This window comes from Cherax quadricarinatus, chromosome 50 (assembly GCF_038502225.1).
Source record: "Cherax quadricarinatus isolate ZL_2023a chromosome 50, ASM3850222v1, whole genome shotgun sequence".
NCBI classification, from domain to species: domain Eukaryota; kingdom Metazoa; phylum Arthropoda; class Malacostraca; order Decapoda; family Parastacidae; genus Cherax; species Cherax quadricarinatus.
In genome coordinates, this window is record NC_091341.1 from 29,246,970 (window position 1) to 29,267,445 (window position 20,476).

General features: G+C 47.7%; 1 protein-coding gene across 1 annotated transcript in view; it reads left to right on the forward strand.

Moving 5' to 3' along the window:
• The first annotated feature begins 6,551 nt into the window (after window positions 1–6,551).
• The window catches only part of LOC128695501 (dynein axonemal intermediate chain 1-like), a 163,685-nt gene continuing 149,760 nt past the window's right edge, over window positions 6,552–20,476 (forward strand). Inside the window, exon 1 of the mRNA XM_053786183.2 lies at window positions 6,552–6,645. The gene's annotated coding sequence lies outside the window, so the exon portion shown is untranslated. The remainder of the gene's footprint in view (window positions 6,646–20,476) is intronic.

Below are 20,476 nucleotides of genomic sequence, written 5' to 3' on the forward strand. Positions count from 1 at the left end.
TGTAGGTAAGCTTGGTAATGGGACACTTGTTGTTGTTACAGGTGTAACAGGTGTTTGCCCACTAGTAGTAGGTCTCTGTGACAGAGTTTTACGGCAGATAGCCTGTACTCCTGTCCACCTTAATTGTTGATCACTAAAAGTATCCAAAACATTTTTAATTTCATCTTCAGATGGATCTGATTCAAGAAATTTATTTTCATAATGTGTATAGTCTGAATTAATTATTTCCAGACGCTGTGTAAATAATCCAAACTTGACCTCAAGATCATCAAAATCTATGTTTGTATCTTGAGTTAATCCTAGACAGACTGAAATTAGATTTTCTAATTGTGTAATCTTAGTCTGTAAAGACTGAAACTGAGTTTTCAAACAAGCCATTTTAATGGTATACTGAAAATTCTAGCACCACACTTAGAGTGTTTATAAAACACTGTACTGCTATAGACAGCTGAGTTTTTGTTATGCTTAAGTCAGCAATAATCGAGTCAGACACTACTGACCCACTAAGCTTAACCTCAGGGTCAATGACCATGAAGGGTACACCGTACATGTGGCTGGAGTTTATGGCTTAGAGTTTGCTGTGTCAGCCTGACCATGATGATTAATCGTAAATAACGATGTTATACACTTCATTCACTATACACTATAAATGTCACTGTATAACTGTAATCACACGTGAATATTACTTACACATATATAAATTTCACTGTTAATATATATTTGAAAGCTTACACTTTATATATAAGTTCCTTTAATATAACAGGTAGATCTATAAGAAACAAACTTTAACACAATCTTGTCTCTTAATTTCTGTCTATAAACATTATAAACACTATGTGTATATATACACTCAGACAAACAACATCATTTGGGTAGTTGTTGTATTAATCAGCATTTTCTCGAGATTGGAGCAGTGGTTGCAGGGTGTGGGTGAGTCACCCAGCTCCCGTTTTCTTTGGGTGTCCGCTGGGTGAGCGCCCGTTTTCTTTTGGGTGAACGCTGGGTGAGCGCCCGTTTTCTTTTGGCTGCCCATTCTCTGTGATTGAGTCTGGAGGGACTCATTTATACTGATTTATATTGTAAAACACTAGTTTTACAGCTTTTTTCGAAGGACCTTGGCTCATAGGTTATTTGTACACTGTAGTACAACATATTTGGACCACAGTGTGGTCTTTATCCGGTTCGAGCACGACCAAAACTCTGTTGAGAATTTTTGGCCTTACCTGCCGTGTTTATTATAATATATAATGAACACTTAGCTGATAAATGACAGCAAATCGTCTACACAGCCGCCCCTGCAGACGAGGTCTAGAAGCTGTCGAAACCATCACAACAGTGGGCTGTCAAGAGATACAATTTGTAAGTATAAATTACCCCTAGGGGGTGTTATGTCAGCATATTTCATTCGATGATGGCTGACGAAATACTTACTTGTTTGGACTCAAAAGTCCACACCTTACTGCCGATTATAGGTTGATTACAAACTCCTTGTGACTCAAGAATTGCGCAATCCCCCGATCTACAAGAAATTCGTAACATACCTTGCTCTTTGTAACGTGAGCTATGGTGTTCTCAACACCTTCGACAGATATCGGTGACTTGATAGAAGCTGAAGTGTCCTTGGATGTCCACGTCTTCCATTGTCTAGGAAACGCACACTGGTACACTATGTTCAACAAGATTTGTCTTTATTGTTCACAATGTATCACAAGAGAAGCTGATCACACCTCTCTTATGTTTATCGTGTTTTGCGAGACACTTTATTCACACTAACGCACAGATCAGTGTTCTTTGTTGGTTATCCTGGCGTCAGTGTGACTCTCTCTAGAGTCAAAAGTAATCTGCCAGACGCCACAGCGCTCCATGCCGTCACTGCCCCCAGCACAAAAAAAAAAAACGCTGACCTAGTACCTTGCATCCTTGTCACCTCCTCGATGAAGCAAAGCAGAATGTTTGTTTCTTGCTGTCTTAAGCAGAGACAACAATGTACACTATTTTTACTATGGTAATAAAGTGGGAGCAGGATTTTCCTTAATTGTCCTGCTAAGTAAGAGATGTACTGTCTCTTATAAAAATACACGTTGCAACACCCCTGCAAGGAGCAGAGGTCACTTGATTACGTGGCATAGCATCTGTGATCAATTACTCACTCTAGCAGTAAACAAGACGCTCGCCCCTTCTGAGTGGCCCCTCAGGGCTGAAAGGGCTGAAGGGGGCTGAAGGGGGCTGATACCCCCCTCCTGGAGAAAATTTCTCCACAAATATTATTATATGCGTGAATGGAATGACAGAAGGGATAGACCCAGACTCACGAAATCGTAATGACACGATTGCAAACAAAACATGCCACGGGTGGGGTTTGAACCCGCGATCTGGAGTTTTAAGATTCTCTGATTGCGGGTTCAAACCCCACCCGTGGTATGGTTTATAGAGCCAGAGGTGTCCCTGGTCGCAGATGTGAAACTAATGAGAATACACGCTCACGTGGACAAGAAAAGGCTGCAAATGGATTTGGACAGGCTGCAGGTCTAGTGTGACAAGTGGCTGCTGGAGTTTAACCCCAATAAATGCCAAACGTAGCAAATCTCATTCAAGGAATGAGTACCGTACCGTGAATATCAACCGTGGAGGGCAACATCTAAATAACTGCTACAGCAAATGCGTATGTGGCAAATCTAGGACTTGCTTTTAGTCATCTAGGTGAGGAATCACTCACGACACTGCATACCGTGTACATCAGGCCCATACTGGAGTCTGTAACACCAGTATTGAAGAAGCACCTGGTCAAGCATGTCAAGAGGTTGTAGAGTGCAAATAATTGCAACGAAACTAGTTCCGCAGCTAATAGGTAATTCCTTTGAAGAGAGGTTAAGAAGCTTACCGCTAATAACACTGGAAGACAGAACGACAAGGGTGTGTTTCATATAACAACGTACAAAATACTGAGAGGAGTCGATAGGGTAAATTGGGACAGATTGACTGAGAGATGGAAGCAAACACAAGAACACAACTCTAAGTTGAAAACTCGGAAGTATTTCTTCAGCCTTAGAGCAGTCAGGAAGTGGAACGACCTGAAGAGTGAAGTGGCAGAGGCAGGGTTCATACATAGCTTTAAGAACAGGAGAAATCGAAAACTTTTAAGAGATTCAGGTAAAATGGTTTGGCAGATTTGTGTGTTGGCAGTGGGAAGTATAGTTACAGCAGTCTGAAAGACGAGTAGAAATTTTTGCAGTTCTAAACTGTAGAATCGGAGCCCCTCTGGCGTTTTTTTTTTTTTTTCTTCTTTTTTTAAGGGGGAGGGGGGTAGCGCATCCAGCGGATGCGCTACTCTTAAGGGTCGTACGGTCCATTGGATTAAGGCGTCATGTGTTTTCGCCCACCATGAGGCCGGCCAAAGCAGCATGGGTTCGAGTCCTTGGCTAGTGCAGTGTTGTTATTGATCAATACCACTTGTTCGTGGTCACAATAATATAAAATACTGCTCGTTGAACTAGTACACCAAACAGGGACTAGAATGAGATTAGGTTAGTGTCATCTACACCACCGTATGTCCTTGGGTAGCGAGTACAACATCCAGCTCCGCTGGATGTTGTACTCTTAAGAATTGTGTGGTCCCGCACCCTTCTGGCAAGACAGTGATGGAGTGAATGATGGTGAAAGTTTTTCTTTTTCGGGCCACCCTGCCTTGGTGGGAATCGGCCAGTGTGATAATAAAAAAAAAATAATATATATATATATATATATATATATATATATATATATATATATATTGACACAGTTACTTTTTGCTGATGATACTGTGCTTATGGGAAATTCTAAAGAAAAATTGCAAAGGTTAGTGGATGAGTTTGGGAATGTGTGTAAAGGTAGAAAGTTGAAAGTGAACATAGAAAAGAGTAAGGTGATGAGGGTGTCAAATGATTTAGATAAAGAAAAATTGGATATCAAATTGGGGAGGAGGAGTATGGAAGAAGTGAATGTTTTCAGATACTTGGGAGTTGACGTGTCGGCGGATGGATTTATGAAGGATGAGGTTAATCATAGAATTGATGAGGGAAAAAAGGTGAGTGGTGCGTTGAGGTATATGTGGAGTCAAAAAACGTTATCTATGGAGGCAAAGAAGGGAATGTATGAAAGTATAGTAGTACCAACACTCTTATATGGGCGTGAAGCTTGGGTGGTAAATGCAGCAGCGAGGAGACGGTTGGAGGCAGTGGAGATGTCCTATTTAAGGGCAATGTGTGGTGTAAATATTATGCAGAAAATTCGGAGTGTGGAAATTAGGAGAAGGTGTGGAGTTAATAAAAGTATTAGTCAGAGGGCAGAAGAGGGGTTGTTGAGGTGGTTTGGTCATTTAGAGAGAATGGATCAAAGTAGAATGACATGGAAAGCATATAAATCTATAGGGGAAGGAAGGCGGGGTAGGGGTCGTCCTCGAAAGGGTTGGAGAGAGGGGGTAAAGGAGGTTTTGTGGGCAAGGGGCTTGGACTTCCAGCAAGCGTGCGTGAGCGTGTTAGATAGGAGTGAATGGAGACGAATGGTACTTGGGACCTGACGATCTGTTGGAGTGTGAGCAGGGTAATATTTAGTGAAGGGATTCAGGGAAACCGGTTATTTTCATATAGTCGGACTTGAGTCCTGGAAATGGGAAGTACAATGCCTGCACTTTAAAGGAGGGGTTTGGGATATTGGCAGTTTGGAGGGGTATGTTGTGTATCTTTATATGTGTATGCTTCTAGACTGTTGTATTCTGAGCACCTCTGCAAAAAACAGTGATAATGTGCGTGTGTGGTGAAAGTGTTGAATGATGATGAAAGTATTTTCTTTTTTGGGATTTTCTTTCTTTTTTGGGTCACCCTGCCTCGGTGGGAGACGGCCGACTTGTTGAAAAAAAACATATATATATATATATATATATATATATATATATATATATATATATATATATATATATATATATATATATATATATATATATATATATACAAAACAACCTCGGGGGGAGTAGAATGATTGCTATAGGCCTTTCGAGTTGCAATCAACACATCAGGAGCTTGCAAAATTGCAGAAAAGAGGATGTCCACTTAAGTACGGTCCCAGAGGATCGTCTTCACTGGAGTGAGTGAGGGAGGGATAGAGGAGAGTGCAAGATGTGCCCACAGGCACAACAGTCCCCACAGCAAGAAGAGTGAATATCACAGTATTCGTAGGTAAGACACATAGGTAACAGTTTGGCAATTTTATTCCGAAACGTTTCGCCTACACAGTAGGCTTCTTCAGTCGAATACAGAAAGTAGGCAGGAACAGTAGAGATGTGAAGACGATGTAATCAGTCCATCACCCTTGAAGTCGTAGAATTTGAGGTTGTCAGTCCCTCAGCCTGGAGAAGTTCAGTTCCATAGTCAGGAACTATCTGAAGATCAAGCGACAGTGCGGAGACTTAAATACTGTCGGAAGGAGAGGTGCAGAGTAGTAGTAGTAGTGAGAATGTAGCCACTGAGAGGTCATGTCCCTCTCAGATCCAACAATTCTCACTTGAAAAGGTTGTCCAAGGTGTTTTCTGTACCAAGATGCCATGTGTTGCAGTGTCTGACAAGATGAACATCAAAATGGTATACAATACCGACAGGTTGGTAGGTAAGTCTTACCTACCAACCTGTTGGTATTGTATACCATTTTGATGTTCATCACAGTATTAGAAAAATCCCACAATCACTGATATTGTTTTAGCTTAAGCGAAATTAACGTTGCAATAATAAAAAATTCGATCATATTCCACTATGACATCAATAACTTTACACACACAAATATACTGTCAGTGATACAAAAGTCTCTGGCAAATATAGGGTCGCCTTCCAAGGGACAACGTGTCTAATTTAAAGTGGCGAGAAAAAGATAACATGTAGAGGGTAGACTTCTAAAAGTTATGTAAAGGAAACGGGGCTGATTAATAAAACTCATTTAAAGGGGGCGGCATCTGCAATAACAAGAAAGATGGCCACAGATATTCAACCCACATAATTCTGAGGCAAACGATTGTTTTGCATCCTGTATCACTTGTATTGTGATATTTGTGCAATAGAAACTACGGGGTGGAAATCTTTGGCTCAAGTACTTTCACGCTTCTCAGTGAGTCATCAGGAGCTCTGCAATGTTGCAATGGCAGAAACAGGAGAAATAGGGTAAAATTTTTTTTTAGATTACGGTAGTGTGGTGGCACCAGCCAATACTCTGAAAAAACCTATCCTATTTCTTCTGTTGCTGCCCTTGCAACACTGCAAGCTCCTGATGATGCACTGAGAAGCGTGAAAGTACTCGAGGTAAAGATTCCTCCCCTTGGCTTGTCTTACATTGGAGGAAGCGAGAGAAAGAGGGAGGGAGGGAGAGGGAGAGGGAGAGGGAGAGGGAGAGGGAGAGAGAGAGAGAGAGAGAGAGAGAGAGAGAGAGAGAGAGAGAGAGATAGAGAGAAAATGCGTATGCATAAAAGTGTGTATGCGTGTATTCGTGGGTGCGTGTGAGCGAGGACATGGTTGTGTGTCAGAGCAACAGTAACCACGGTGTGAGACGGTCGTCCCAGCTAGTCTGCCAGTATTAAACATCCCACACACCCAGTAATTCATACTACCTCTGCTACTGCAATATAAAGTATGTACTGATACATTATTATGATTACAATTATTATTTTGACAACTCCCTATAAGTGCGTTCGTCACTTAAAGTTATAACAAGAGAGAGGCGGTGTTCAAGGAGAATATTTAAAAAAAAAAAACTGATATATTATGAAATCTCAGTGTGTTTATGTGTGTATTTGGTACGTGTGAACTAAACCTAACAGCGACAACACGTCGTCGTATCCCCAGTCATTATGTCACTGTTGTGAAAATTGTCAAATGGGTGTCTGTTAAAAGCTTAATCCAAATAAACCCATATTTATGACTACAGTCTTCATGGTTCGTATTGAACAGGTCACGTGAAGCCTTATGACCCTCCTGTGGGTAGGTTCAAGCCTATTGTTATCATCTTTACGTAATTCTCTACCACTGTGTATCACGATGAGCTAAGAGACGGACACGCAACTTTAGTAGACAATTAAGCCTCATCAATTACACAGTCTAACCCTGACACTGACATGCAGGCGGGTGCGCACGTACGCGCGTACGTACGCGCACACATACACAAGGAAATTTGTTCAGAAGCTGTCAAAAAAAAATTGAACTAAGCTGATTTAAGAACAAAGGGTTGCATTATGGCGAGAGGTTTAAAGAACTTAACCTGACATCCTTGGAACACATGGGAACGACGTACAAGAGATTCCGGAAACGGAATACATTAACAGACAGTTTGAAGTGAGAGACAGAAGTGGAAAAACATAAATGATAGCTAAGAACACATGAATTTAAGTTGTCAGGAAATACTCCTTCAGTTTTAGGGAGATAACCGTAATGTTCTTGATGACTTGGTGGGGGCAAACTTGGTGGGGGAAACTCCGTATAGAATTTCAAGATTATGTATAACTGGATCCTGGCATAATAGGAACTGGAAAATCCTAGTTCATGCTTGCCTCTGCTATTTATACATTCATTTCATTCATCACTTTTGTTTAATATAATTTCTATGTTAATGTATCATTTCTTCAACTTTTTTAATGTGCCTAAGTCTTCCGAGTCCTCACTTCCTGCTGCTTGTACAAGTGTTAACAGTAGTGGGGAAAGTGGCATTGTGGGAGTTAGCGTTGGTGAGGCAGTTGGAAGGTTATCTTAGACTGGATGCTCCGTGCAAATAGAAAAGTTTATGGATATAGACAGGTGGAATATCAGGGAAAGCAGAAGACAGGTGGTGAGCAAGTTATGTGAAGGAAGACAGAGAAGCTGGTGATGGTCTTACGTTTACTTCCTTTTTTCTCTTACAACAACATCATCTTAATTACTACCAGTACATGTGCAAGGTATACAGACCATAGCTGACATCAGTGACATACTACTATAAAGAAAGCCGCTTGTTATGCTGAGCATTTCCCGCAAATTAGGTTAGTTTTGTCCCAGGATGCGACACACACAAGTCGACTAACACCCAGGTACCCATTTTACTGATGGGGAACATAGACAACCGGTGTAAAGAAACCCCCAATGTTTCTACGCTCACCAAAAATCGAGCCCGGACCCTCGCCGTGTGAAACGAGAGCTATACCCACCAGGCCACGGGGCACTTGTCTTTAGCTACGTTTTGCTTACTTCATATTCTGTTCCTTTTCCTTTTTCCCGTCTGTTTCCTTCTAGGGATACAAGACGACATTCTTCCATCAAGTATAAAAATGCCTTTGCTTTAGTCTCACGATACTTCTGATACTGTCAGTCAGACGGGAAATACGTGATAAATTGTATAAAACCAACAAGCTGAAGATTGAGACACTTATGCAACATATGGGAATCTTTATTCCCATATGTTGCGTAAGTATCTCAGTCTTCAACTTGTCGGTTTTAAAGCATTTATCACAACTGTCAGACACTGTAGCATCATGGGATCTTGTTACAAAGAATTCTTCAACACTTGTTCAACCTTTGGACGAAGACCTACTTCGATTAGTGGATGGTACCACTATGACCCCGCCTCCGCCTGCTTCACCTCACCTGACTACAGTATATTAGCCACGTCTACGGCCCTATACGGTACATTCTGCAAGATTGATGGACTGAACACATCGACTCCAGCCTGAGGGACTGATTACCTCAAACTCCTCCTCTCCTTACACCTTCCTGCTTTATACTGGACTGATGAAGTCACTGTGTGGCGAAACGTTTCTTCAATAAAGATTCCCATATGTTGCATAAGTGTCTCAATCTTCATTAGGGAAATAGTTTGTTTTAAAAATACCTTCCGGACACCAGAAAAGTTAGAAGTAAGATTGAAAGTATCCGTAGGTGTAAACTTTCCCTAACACTCTGGTGTTGCCTCTGTGTCGCGTCTAGTGTTCTCTGACACTCTGGTGTTGCCTCTGTGTCACGTCTAGTGTTCTCAGACACTCTGGTGTTGCCTCTGTGTCACGTCTAGTGTTCTCTGACACTCTGGTGTTGCCTCTGTGTCGCGTCTAGTGTTCTCAGACACTCTGGTGTTGCCTCTGTGTCACGTCTAGTGTTCTCAGACACTCTGGTGTTGCCTCTGTGTCGCGTCTAGTGTTCTCAGACACTCTGGTGTTGCCTCTGTGTCACGTCTAGTGTTCTCAGACACTCTGGTGTTGCCTCTGTGTCGCGTCTAGTGTTCTCTGACTCTCTGGTGTTGCCTCTGTGTCACGTCTAGTGTTCTCAGACACTCTGGTGTTGCCTCTGTGTCGCGTCTAGTGTTCTCTGACTCTCTGGTGTTGCCTCTGTGTCACGTCTAGTGTTCTCAGACACTCTGGTGTTGCCTCTGTGTCACGTCTAGTGTTCTCTGACACTCTGGTGTTGCCTCTGTGTCACGTCTAGTGTTCTCAGACACTCTGGTGTTGCCTCTGTGTCACGTCTAGTGTTCTCAGACACTCTGGTGTTGCCTCTGTGTCACGTCTAGTGTTCTCAGACACTCTGGTGTTGCCTCTGTGTCACGTCTAGTGTTCTCAGACACTCTGGTGTTGCCTCTGTGTCACGTCTAGTGTTCTCTAACACGTCTGTGTTCTCAGACACTCTGGTGTTGCATCTGTGTCACGTCTAGTGTTCTCAGACACTCTGGTGTTGCCTCTGTGTCACGTCTAGTGTTCTCAGACACTCTGGTGTTGCCTCTGTGTCACGTCTAGTGTTCTCAGACACTCTGGTGTTGCCTCTGTGTCACGTCTAGTGTTCTCTGACACTCTGGTGTTGCCTCTGTGTCACGTCTAGTGTTCTCAGACACTCTGGTGTTGCCTCTGTGTCACGTCTAGTGTTCTCAGACACTCTGGTGTTGCCTCTGTGTCACGTCTAGTGTTCTCAGACACTCTGGTGTTGCCTCTGTGTCACGTCTAGTGTTCTCAGACACTCTGGTGTTGCCTCTGTGTCACGTCTAGTGTTCTCAGACACTCTGGTGTTGCCTCTGTGTCACGTCTAGTGTTCTCAGACACTCTGGTGTTGCCTCTGTGTCACGTCTAGTGTTCTCAGACACTCTGGTGTTGCCTCTGTGTCACGTCTAGTGTTCTCAGACACTCTGGTGTTGCCTCTGTGTCACGTCTAGTGTTCTCAGACACTCTGGTGTTGCCTCTGTGTCACGTCTAGTGTTCTCAGACACTCTGGTGTTGCCTCTGTGTCACGTCTAGTGTTCTCAGACACTCTGGTGTTGCCTCTGTGTCACGTCTAGTGTTCTCAGACACTCTGGTGTTGCCTCTGTGTCACGTCTAGTGTTCTCAGACACTCTGGTGTTGCCTCTGTGTCACGTCTAGTGTTCTCAGACACTCTGGTGTTGCCTCTGTGTCACGTCTAGTGTTCTCAGACACTCTGGTGTTGCCTCTGTGTCACGTCTAGTGTTCTCAGACACTCTGGTGTTGCCTCTGTGTCACGTCTAGTGTTCTCTAACACTCTGGTGTTGCCTCTGTGTCACGTCTAGTGTTCTCCGACACTCTGGTGTTGCCTCTGTGTCACGTCTAGTGTTCTCCGACACTCTGGTGTTGCCTCTGTGTCACGTCTAGTGTTCTCCGACACTCTGGTGTTGCCTCTGTGTCACGTCTAGTGTTCTCCGACACTCTGGTGTTGCCTCTGTGTCACGTCTAGTGTTCTCCGACACTCTGGTGTTGCCTCTGTGTCACGTCTAGTGTTCTCTGACACTCTGGTGTTGCCTCTGTGTCACGTCTAGTGTTCTCTGACACTCTGGTGTTGCCTCTGTGTCACGTCTAGTGTTCTCTAACACACTGGTGTTGCCTCTGTGTAACTTCTAGTGTTCTCTGACACTCTGGTGTTGCCTCTGTGTCACGTCTAGTAGTGTTCTCTAGTGTTCTCCGACACTCCTCTGTGTCACGTGTGTTCCTCTGTGTCACGTCTAGTGTTCTCCGACACTCTGGTGTTGCCTCTGTGTCACGTCTAGTGTTCTCCGACACTCTGGTGTTGCCTCTGTGTCACGTCTAGTGTTCTCTAACACTCTGGTGTTGCCTCTGTCACGTCTAGTGTTCTCTAACACTCTGGTGTTGCCTCTGTCACGTCTAGTGTTCTCTAACACTCTGGTGTTGCCTCTGTGTCACGTCTAGTGTTCTCTAACACTCTGTGTTGCCTCTGTCACGTCTAGTGTTCTCTAACACACTGGTGTTGCCTCTGTGTCACGTCTAGTGTTCTCTAACACTCTGGTGTTGCCTCTGTGTCACGTCTAGTGTTCTCTAACACTCTGGTGTTGCCTCTGTGTCACGTCTAGTGTTCTCTAACACACTGGTGTTGCCTCTGTGTCACGTCTAGTGTTCTCTGACACTCTGGTGTTGCCTCTGTGTCACGTCTAGTGTTCTCTGACACTCTGGTGTTGCCTCTGTGTCACGTCTAGTGTTCTCTGACACTCTGGTGTCACGTCTAGTGTTCTCCGACACTCTGGTGTTGCCTCTGTGTCACGTCTAGTGTTCTCCGACACTCTGGTGTTGCCTCTGTGTCACGTCTAGTGTTCTCCGACACTCTGGTGTTGCCTCTGTGTCACGTCTAGTGTTCTCCGACACTCTGGTGTTGCCTCTGTGTCACGTCTAGTGTTCTCCGACACTCTGGTGTTGCCTCTGTGTCACGTCTAGTGTTCTCCGACACTCTGGTGTTGCCTCTGTGTCACGTCTAGTGTTCTCCGACACTCTGGTGTTGCCTCTGTGTCACGTCTAGTGTTCTCCGACACTCTGGTGTTGCCTCTGTGTCACGTCTAGTGTTCTCCGACACTCTGGTGTTGCCTCTGTGTCACGTCTAGTGTTCTCCGACACTCTGGTGTTGCCTCTGTGTCACGTCTAGTGTTCTCCGACACTCTGGTGTTGCCTCTGTGTCACGTCTAGTGTTCTCCGACACTCTGGTGTTGCCTCTGTGTCACGTCTAGTGTTCTCCGACACTCTGGTGTTGCCTCTGTGTCACGTCTAGTGTTCTCCGACACTCTGGTGTTGCCTCTGTGTCACGTCTAGTGTTCTCCGACACTCTGGTGTTGCCTCTGTGTCACGTCTAGTGTTCTCCGACACTCTGGTGTTGCCTCTGTGTCACGTCTAGTGTTCTCCGACACTCTGGTGTTGCCTCTGTGTCACGTCTAGTGTTCTCCGACACTCTGGTGTTGCCTCTGTGTCACGTCTAGTGTTCTCCGACACTCTGGTGTTGCCTCTGTGTCACGTCTAGTGTTCTCCGACACTCTGGTGTTGCCTCTGTGTCACGTCTAGTGTTCTCCGACACTCTGGTGTTGCCTCTGTGTCACGTCTAGTGTTCTCCGACACTCTGGTGTTGCCTCTGTGTCACGTCTAGTGTTCTCCGACACTCTGGTGTTGCCTCTGTGTCACGTCTAGTGTTCTCCGACACTCTGGTGTTGCCTCTGTGTCACGTCTAGTGTTCTCCGACACTCTGGTGTTGCCTCTGTGTCACGTCTAGTGTTCTCCGACACTCTGGTGTTGCCTCTGTGTCACGTCTAGTGTTCTCCGACACTCTGGTGTTGCCTCTGTGTCACGTCTAGTGTTCTCCGACACTCTGGTGTTGCCTCTGTGTCACGTCTAGTGTTCTCCGACACTCTGGTGTTGCCTCTGTGTCACGTCTAGTGTTCTCCGACACTCTGGTGTTGCCTCTGTGTCACGTCTAGTGTTCTCCGACACTCTGGTGTTGCCTCTGTGTCACGTCTAGTGTTCTCCGACACTCTGGTGTTGCCTCTGTGTCACGTCTAGTGTTCTCCGACACTCTGGTGTTGCCTCTGTGTCACGTCTAGTGTTCTCCGACACTCTGGTGTTGCCTCTGTGTCACGTCTAGTGTTCTCCGACACTCTGGTGTTGCCTCTGTGTCACGTCTAGTGTTCTCCGACACTCTGGTGTTGCCTCTGTGTCACGTCTAGTGTTCTCCGACACTCTGGTGTTGCCTCTGTGTCACGTCTAGTGTTCTCCGACACTCTGGTGTTGCCTCTGTGTCACGTCTAGTGTTCTCCGACACTCTGGTGTTGCCTCTGTGTCACGTCTAGTGTTCTCCGACACTCTGGTGTTGCCTCTGTGTCACGTCTAGTGTTCTCCGACACTCTGGTGTTGCCTCTGTGTCACGTCTAGTGTTCTCCGACACTCTGGTGTTGCCTCTGTGTCACGTCTAGTGTTCTCCGACACTCTGGTGTTGCCTCTGTGTCACGTCTAGTGTTCTCCGACACTCTGGTGTTGCCTCTGTGTCACGTCTAGTGTTCTCCGACACTCTGGTGTTGCCTCTGTGTCACGTCTAGTGTTCTCCGACACTCTGGTGTTGCCTCTGTGTCACGTCTAGTGTTCTCCGACACTCTGGTGTTGCCTCTGTGTCACGTCTAGTGTTCTCCGACACTCTGGTGTTGCCTCTGTGTCACGTCTAGTGTTCTCCGACACTCTGGTGTTGCCTCTGTGTCACGTCTAGTGTTCTCCGACACTCTGGTGTTGCCTCTGTGTCACGTCTAGTGTTCTCCGACACTCTGGTGTTGCCTCTGTGTCACGTCTAGTGTTCTCCGACACTCTGGTGTTGCCTCTGTGTCACGTCTAGTGTTCTCCGACACTCTGGTGTTGCCTCTGTGTCACGTCTAGTGTTCTCCGACACTCTGGTGTTGCCTCTGTGTCACGTCTAGTGTTCTCCGACACTCTGGTGTTGCCTCTGTGTCACGTCTAGTGTTCTCCGACACTCTGGTGTTGCCTCTGTGTCACGTCTAGTGTTCTCCGACACTCTGGTGTTGCCTCTGTGTCACGTCTAGTGTTCTCCGACACTCTGGTGTTGCCTCTGTGTCACGTCTAGTGTTCTCCGACACTCTGGTGTTGCCTCTGTGTCACGTCTAGTGTTCTCCGACACTCTGGTGTTGCCTCTGTGTCACGTCTAGTGTTCTCCGACACTCTGGTGTTGCCTCTGTGTCACGTCTAGTGTTCTCCGACACTCTGGTGTTGCCTCTGTGTCACGTCTAGTGTTCTCCGACACTCTGGTGTTGCCCTCTGTGTCACGTCTAGTGTTCTCCGACTCTCTGGTGTTGCCTCTGTGTCACGTCTAGTGTTCTCCGACACTCTGGTGTTGCCTCTGTGTCACGTCTAGTGTTCTCCGACACTCTGGTGTTGCCTCTGTGTCACGTCTAGTGTTCTCCGACACTCTGGTGTTGCCTCTGTGTCACGTCTAGTGTTCTCCGACACTCTGGTGTTGCCTCTGTGTCACGTCTAGTGTTCTCCGACACTCTGGTGTTGCCTCTGTGTCACGTCTAGTGTTCTCCGACACTCTGGTGTTGCCTCTGTGTCACGTCTAGTGTTCTCCGACACTCTGGTGTTGCCTCTGTGTCACGTCTAGTGTTCTCCGACACTCTGGTGTTGCCTCTGTGTCACGTCTAGTGTTCTCCGACACTCTGGTGTTGCCTCTGTGTCACGTCTAGTGTTCTCCGACACTCTGGTGTTGCCTCTGTGTCACGTCTAGTGTTCTCCGACACTCTGGTGTTGCCTCTGTGTCACGTCTAGTGTTCTCCGACACTCTGGTGTTGCCTCTGTGTCACGTCTAGTGTTCTCCGACACTCTGGTGTTGCCTCTGTGTCACGTCTAGTGTTCTCCGACACTCTGGTGTTGCCTCTGTGTCACGTCTAGTGTTCTCCGACACTCTGGTGTTGCCTCTGTGTCACGTCTAGTGTTCTCCGACACTCTGGTGTTGCCTCTGTGTCACGTCTAGTGTTCTCCGACACTCTGGTGTTGCCTCTGTGTCACGTCTAGTGTTCTCCGACACTCTGGTGTTGCCTCTGTGTCACGTCTAGTGTTCTCCGACACTCTGGTGTTGCCTCTGTGTCACGTCTAGTGTTCTCCGACACTCTGGTGTTGCCTCTGTGTCACGTCTAGTGTTCTCCGACACTCTGGTGTTGCCTCTGTGTCACGTCTAGTGTTCTCCGACACTCTGGTGTTGCCTCTGTGTCACGTCTAGTGTTCTCCGACACTCTGGTGTTGCCTCTGTGTCACGTCTAGTGTTCTCCGACACTCTGGTGTTGCCTCTGTGTCACGTCTAGTGTTCTCCGACACTCTGGTGTTGCCTCTGTGTCACGTCTAGTGTTCTCCGACACTCTGGTGTTGCCTCTGTGTCACGTCTAGTGTTCTCCGACACTCTGGTGTTGCCTCTGTGTCACGTCTAGTGTTCTCCGACACTCTGGTGTTGCCTCTGTGTCACGTCTAGTGTTCTCCGACACTCTGGTGTTGCCTCTGTGTCACGTCTAGTGTTCTCCGACACTCTGGTGTTGCCTCTGTGTCACGTCTAGTGTTCTCCGACACTCTGGTGTTGCCTCTGTGTCACGTCTAGTGTTCTCCGACACTCTGGTGTTGCCTCTGTGTCACGTCTAGTGTTCTCCGACACTCTGGTGTTGCCTCTGTGTCACGTCTAGTGTTCTCCGACACTCTGGTGTTGCCTCTGTGTCACGTCTAGTGTTCTCCGACACTCTGGTGTTGCCTCTGTGTCACGTCTAGTGTTCTCCGACACTCTGGTGTTGCCTCTGTGTCACGTCTAGTGTTCTCCGACACTCTGGTGTTGCCTCTGTGTCACGTCTAGTGTTCTCCGACACTCTGGTGTTGCCTCTGTGTCACGTCTAGTGTTCTCCGACACTCTGGTGTTGCCTCTGTGTCACGTCTAGTGTTCTCCGACACTCTGGTGTTGCCTCTGTGTCACGTCTAGTGTTCTCCGACACTCTGGTGTTGCCTCTGTGTCACGTCTAGTGTTCTCCGACACTCTGGTGTTGCCTCTGTGTCACGTCTAGTGTTCTCCGACACTCTGGTGTTGCCTCTGTGTCACGTCTAGTGTTCTCCGACACTCTGGTGTTGCCTCTGTGTCACGTCTAGTGTTCTCCGACACTCTGGTGTTGCCTCTGTGTCACGTCTAGTGTTCTCCGACACTCTGGTGTTGCCTCTGTGTCACGTCTAGTGTTCTCCGACACTCTGGTGTTGCCTCTGTGTCACGTCTAGTGTTCTCCGACACTCTGGTGTTGCCTCTGTGTCACGTCTAGTGTTCTCCGACACTCTGGTGTTGCCTCTGTGTCACGTCTAGTGTTCTCCGACACTCTGGTGTTGCCTCTGTGTCACGTCTAGTGTTCTCCGACACTCTGGTGTTGCCTCTGTGTCACGTCTAGTGTTCTCCGACACTCTGGTGTTGCCTCTGTGTCACGTCTAGTGTTCTCCGACACTCTGGTGTTGCCTCTGTGTCACGTCTAGTGTTCTCCGACACTCTGGTGTTGCCTCTGTGTCACGTCTAGTGTTCTCCGACACTCTGGTGTTGCCTCTGTGTCACGTCTAGTGTTCTCCGACACTCTGGTGTTGCCTCTGTGTCACGTCTAGTGTTCTCCGACACTCTGGTGTTGCCTCTGTGTCACGTCTAGTGTTCTCCGACACTCTGGTGTTGCCTCTGTGTCACGTCTAGTGTTCTCCGACACTCTGGTGTTGCCTCTGTGTCACGTCTAGTGTTCTCCGACACTCTGGTGTTGCCTCTGTGTCACGTCTAGTGTTCTCCGACACTCTGGTGTTGCCTCTGTGTCACGTCTAGTGTTCTCCGACACTCTGGTGTTGCCTCTGTGTCACGTCTAGTGTTCTCCGACACTCTGGTGTTGCCTCTGTGTCGCGTCTAGTGTTCTCCGACACTCTGGTGTTGCCTCTGTGTCACGTCTAGTGTTCTCCGACACACTGGTGTTGCCTCTGTGTCGCGTCTAGTGTTCACTGACACACTGGTGTTGCCTCTGTGTCGCGTCTAGTGTTCTCCGACACTCTGGTGTTGCCTCTGTGTCGCGTCTAGTGTTCACTGACACTCTGGTGTTGCCTCTGTGTCGCGTCTAGTGTTCTCTGACACTCTGGTGTTGCCTCTGTGTCGCGTCTAGTGTTCTCTGACACTCTGGTGTTGCCTCTGTGTCGCGTCTAGTGTTCTCTGACACTCTGGTGTTGCCTCTGTGTCGCGTCTAGTGTTCTCTGACACTCTGGTGTTGCCTCTGTGTCGCGTCTAGTGTTCTCTGACACTCTGGTGTTGCCTCTGTGTCGCGTCTAGTGTTCTCTGACACACTGGTGTTGCCTCTGTGTCGCGTCTAGTGTTCTCTGACACACTGGTGTTGCCTCTGTGTCGCGTCTAGTGTTCTCTGACACTCTGGTGTTGCCTCTGTGTCGCGTCTAGTGTTCTCTGACACTCTGGTGTTGCCTCTGTGTCGCGACTAGTGTTCTCTGACACTCTGGTGTTGCCTCGGTGTCGCGTCTAGTGTTCTCTGACACTCTGGTGTTGCCTCGGTGTCGCGTCTAGTGTTCGCTGACACTCTGGTGTAGCCTCTGTCTCTAGTGTTCTCTGACACTCTGGTGTTGCCTCTGTGTCGCGTCTAGTGTTCTCTGACACTCTGGTGTTGCCTCTGTGTCGCGTCTAGTGTTCTCTGACACTCTGGTGTTGCCTCTGTGTCGCGTCTAGTGTTCTCTGACACTCTGGTGTTGCCTCTGTGTCGCGTCTAGTGTTCTCTGACACTCTGGTGTTGCCTCTGTGTCGCGTCTAGTGTTCTCTGACACTCTGGTGTTGCCTCTGTGTCGCGTCTAGTGTTCTCTGACACTCTGGTGTTGCCTCTGTGTCGCGTCTAGTGTTCTCTGACACTCTGGTGTTGCCTCTGTGTCGCGTCTAGTGTTCTCTGACACTCTGGTGTTGCCTCTGTGTCGCGTCTAGGGTTCTCTGACACTCTGGTGTTGCCTCTGTGTCGCGTCTAGGGTTCTCTGACACTCTGGTGTTGCCTCTGTGTCGCGTCTAGGGTTCTCTGACACTCTGGTGTTGCCTCTGTGTCGCGTCTAGGGTTCTCTGACACTCTGGTGTTGCCTCTGTGTCGCGTCTAGGGTTCTCTGACACTCTGGTGTTGCCTCTGTGTCGCGTCTAGTGTTCTCTGACACTCTGGTGTTGCCTCTGTGTCGCGTCTAGTGTTCTCTGACACTCTGGTGTTGCCTCTGTGTCGCGTCTAGTGTTCTCTGACACTCTGGTGTTGCCTCTGTGTCGCGTCTAGTGTTCTCTGACACTCTGGTGTTGCCTCTGTGTCGCGTCTAGTGTTCTCTGACACTCTGGTGTTGCCTCTGTGTCGCGTCTAGTGTTCTCTGACACTCTGGTGTTGCCTCTGTGTCGCGTCTAGTGTTCTCCGACACTCTGGTGTTGCCTCTGTGTCACGTCTAGTGTTCTCCGACACTCTGGTGTTGCCTCTGTGTCACGTCTAGTGTTCTCCGACACTCTGGTGTTGCCTCTGTGTCACGTCTAGTGTTCTCCGACACTCTGGTGTTGCCTCTGTGTCACGTCTAGTGTTCTCCGACACTCTGGTGTTGCCTCTGTGTCACGTCTAGTGTTCTCCGACACTCTCGTGTTGCCTCTGTGTCACGTCTAGTGTTCTCCGACACTCTGGTGTTGCCTCTGTGTCACGTCTAGTGTTCTCCGACACTCTGGTGTTGCCTCTGTGTCACGTCTAGTGTTCTCCGACACTCTGGTGTTGCCTCTGTGTCACGTCTAGTGTTCTCCGACACTCTGGTGTTGCCTCTGTGTCGCGTCTAGTGTTCTCCGACACTCTGGTGTTGCCTCTGTGTCGCGTCTAGTGTTCTCCGACACTCTGGTGTTGCCTCTGTGTCGCGTCTAGTGTTCTCTGACACTCTGGTGTTGCCTCTGTGTCGCGTCTAGTGTTCTCTGACACTCTGGTGTTGCCTCTGTGTCGCGTCTAGTGTTCTCTGACACTCTGGTGTTGCCTCTGTGTCGCGTCTAGTGTTCTCTGACACTCTGGTGTTGCCTCTGTGTCGCGTCTAGTGTTCTCTGACACTCTGGTGTTGCCTCTGTGTCGCGTCTAGTGTTCTCTGACACTCTGGTGTTGCCTCTGTGTCGCGTCTAGTGTTCTCTGACACTCTGGTGTTGCCTCTGTGTCGCGTCTAGTGTTCTCTGACACACTGGTGTTGCCTCTGTGTCACGTCTAGTGTTCTCTGACACTCTGGTGTTGCCTCTGTGTCGCGTCTAGTGTTCTCTGACACTCTGGTGTTGCCTCTGTGTCGCGTCTAGTGTTCTCTGACACTCTGGTGTTGCCTCTGTGTCGCGTCTAGTGTTCTCTGACACTCTGGTGTTGCCTCTGTGTCGCGTCTAGTGTTCTCTGACACTCTGGTGTTGCCTCTGTGTCACGTCTAGTGTTCTCTGACACTCTGGTGTTGCCTCTGTGTCACGTCTAGTGTTCTCTGACACTCTGGTGTTGCCTCTGTGTCGCGTCTAGTGTTCTCTGACACTCTGGTGTTGCCTCTGTGTCACGTCTAGTGTTCTCTGACACTCTGGTGTTGCCTCTGTGTCACGTCTAGTGTTCTCTAACACTCTGGTGTTGTAATAAAGTTGGTAGAATTACCGACAATATGTAAAGTAAAAGGACACAAGTGCAACTAATGTGACATTTATTGTGGCAACGTTTCGCTCTCCAGGAGCTTTATCAAGCCATTACATGTGTCCATTACATTGTGTCCTTTTACTTTACACTCTGATGTTGCCTCTGTGTCACGTCTAGTGTTCTCCAACACTCTGGTGTTGCCTCTGTGTCGCGTCTAGTGTTCTCTGACACTCTGGTGTTGCCTCTGTCACGTCTAGTGTTCTCTAACACTCTGGTGTTGCCTCTGTGTCACGTCTAGTGTTCTCTAACACTCTGGTGTTGCCTCTGTGTCACGTCTAGTGTTCTCTAACACTCTGGTGTTGCCTCTGTGTCACGTCTAGTGTTCTCTAACACTCTGGTGTTGCCTCTGTGTCGCGTCTAGTGTTCTCTAACACTCTGGTGTTGCCTCTGTGTCGCGTCTAGTGTTCTCTGAACACTCTGGTGTTGCCTCTGTGTCACGTCTAGTGTTCTCTAACACTCTGGTGTTGCCTCTGTGTCGCGTCTAGTGTTCTCTAACACTCTGGTGTTGCCTCTGTGTCGCGTCTAGTGTTCTCTGACACTCTGGTGTTGCCTCTGTGTCACGTCTAGTGTTCTCTGACACTCTGGTGTTGCCTCTGTGTCACGTCTAGTGTTCTCTGACACTCTGGTGTTGCCTCTGTGTCACGTCTAGTGTTCTCTGACACTCTGGTGTTGCCTCTGTGTCACGTCTAGTGTTCTCTAACACTCTGGTGTTGCCTCTGTGTCGCGTCTAGTGTTCTCTGACACTCTGGTGTTGCCTCTGTGTCGCGTCTAGTGTTCTCTGACACTCTGGTGTTGCCTCTGTGTCACGTCTAGTGTTCTCTGACACTCTGGTGTTGCCTCTGTGTCACGTCTAGTGTTCTCTAACACTCTGGTGTTGCCTCTGTGTCACGTCTAGTGTTCTCTAACACTCTGGTGTTGCCTCTGTGTCACGTCTAGTGTTCTCTAACACTCTGGTGTTGCCTCTGTGTCACGTCTAGTGTTCTCTAACACTCTG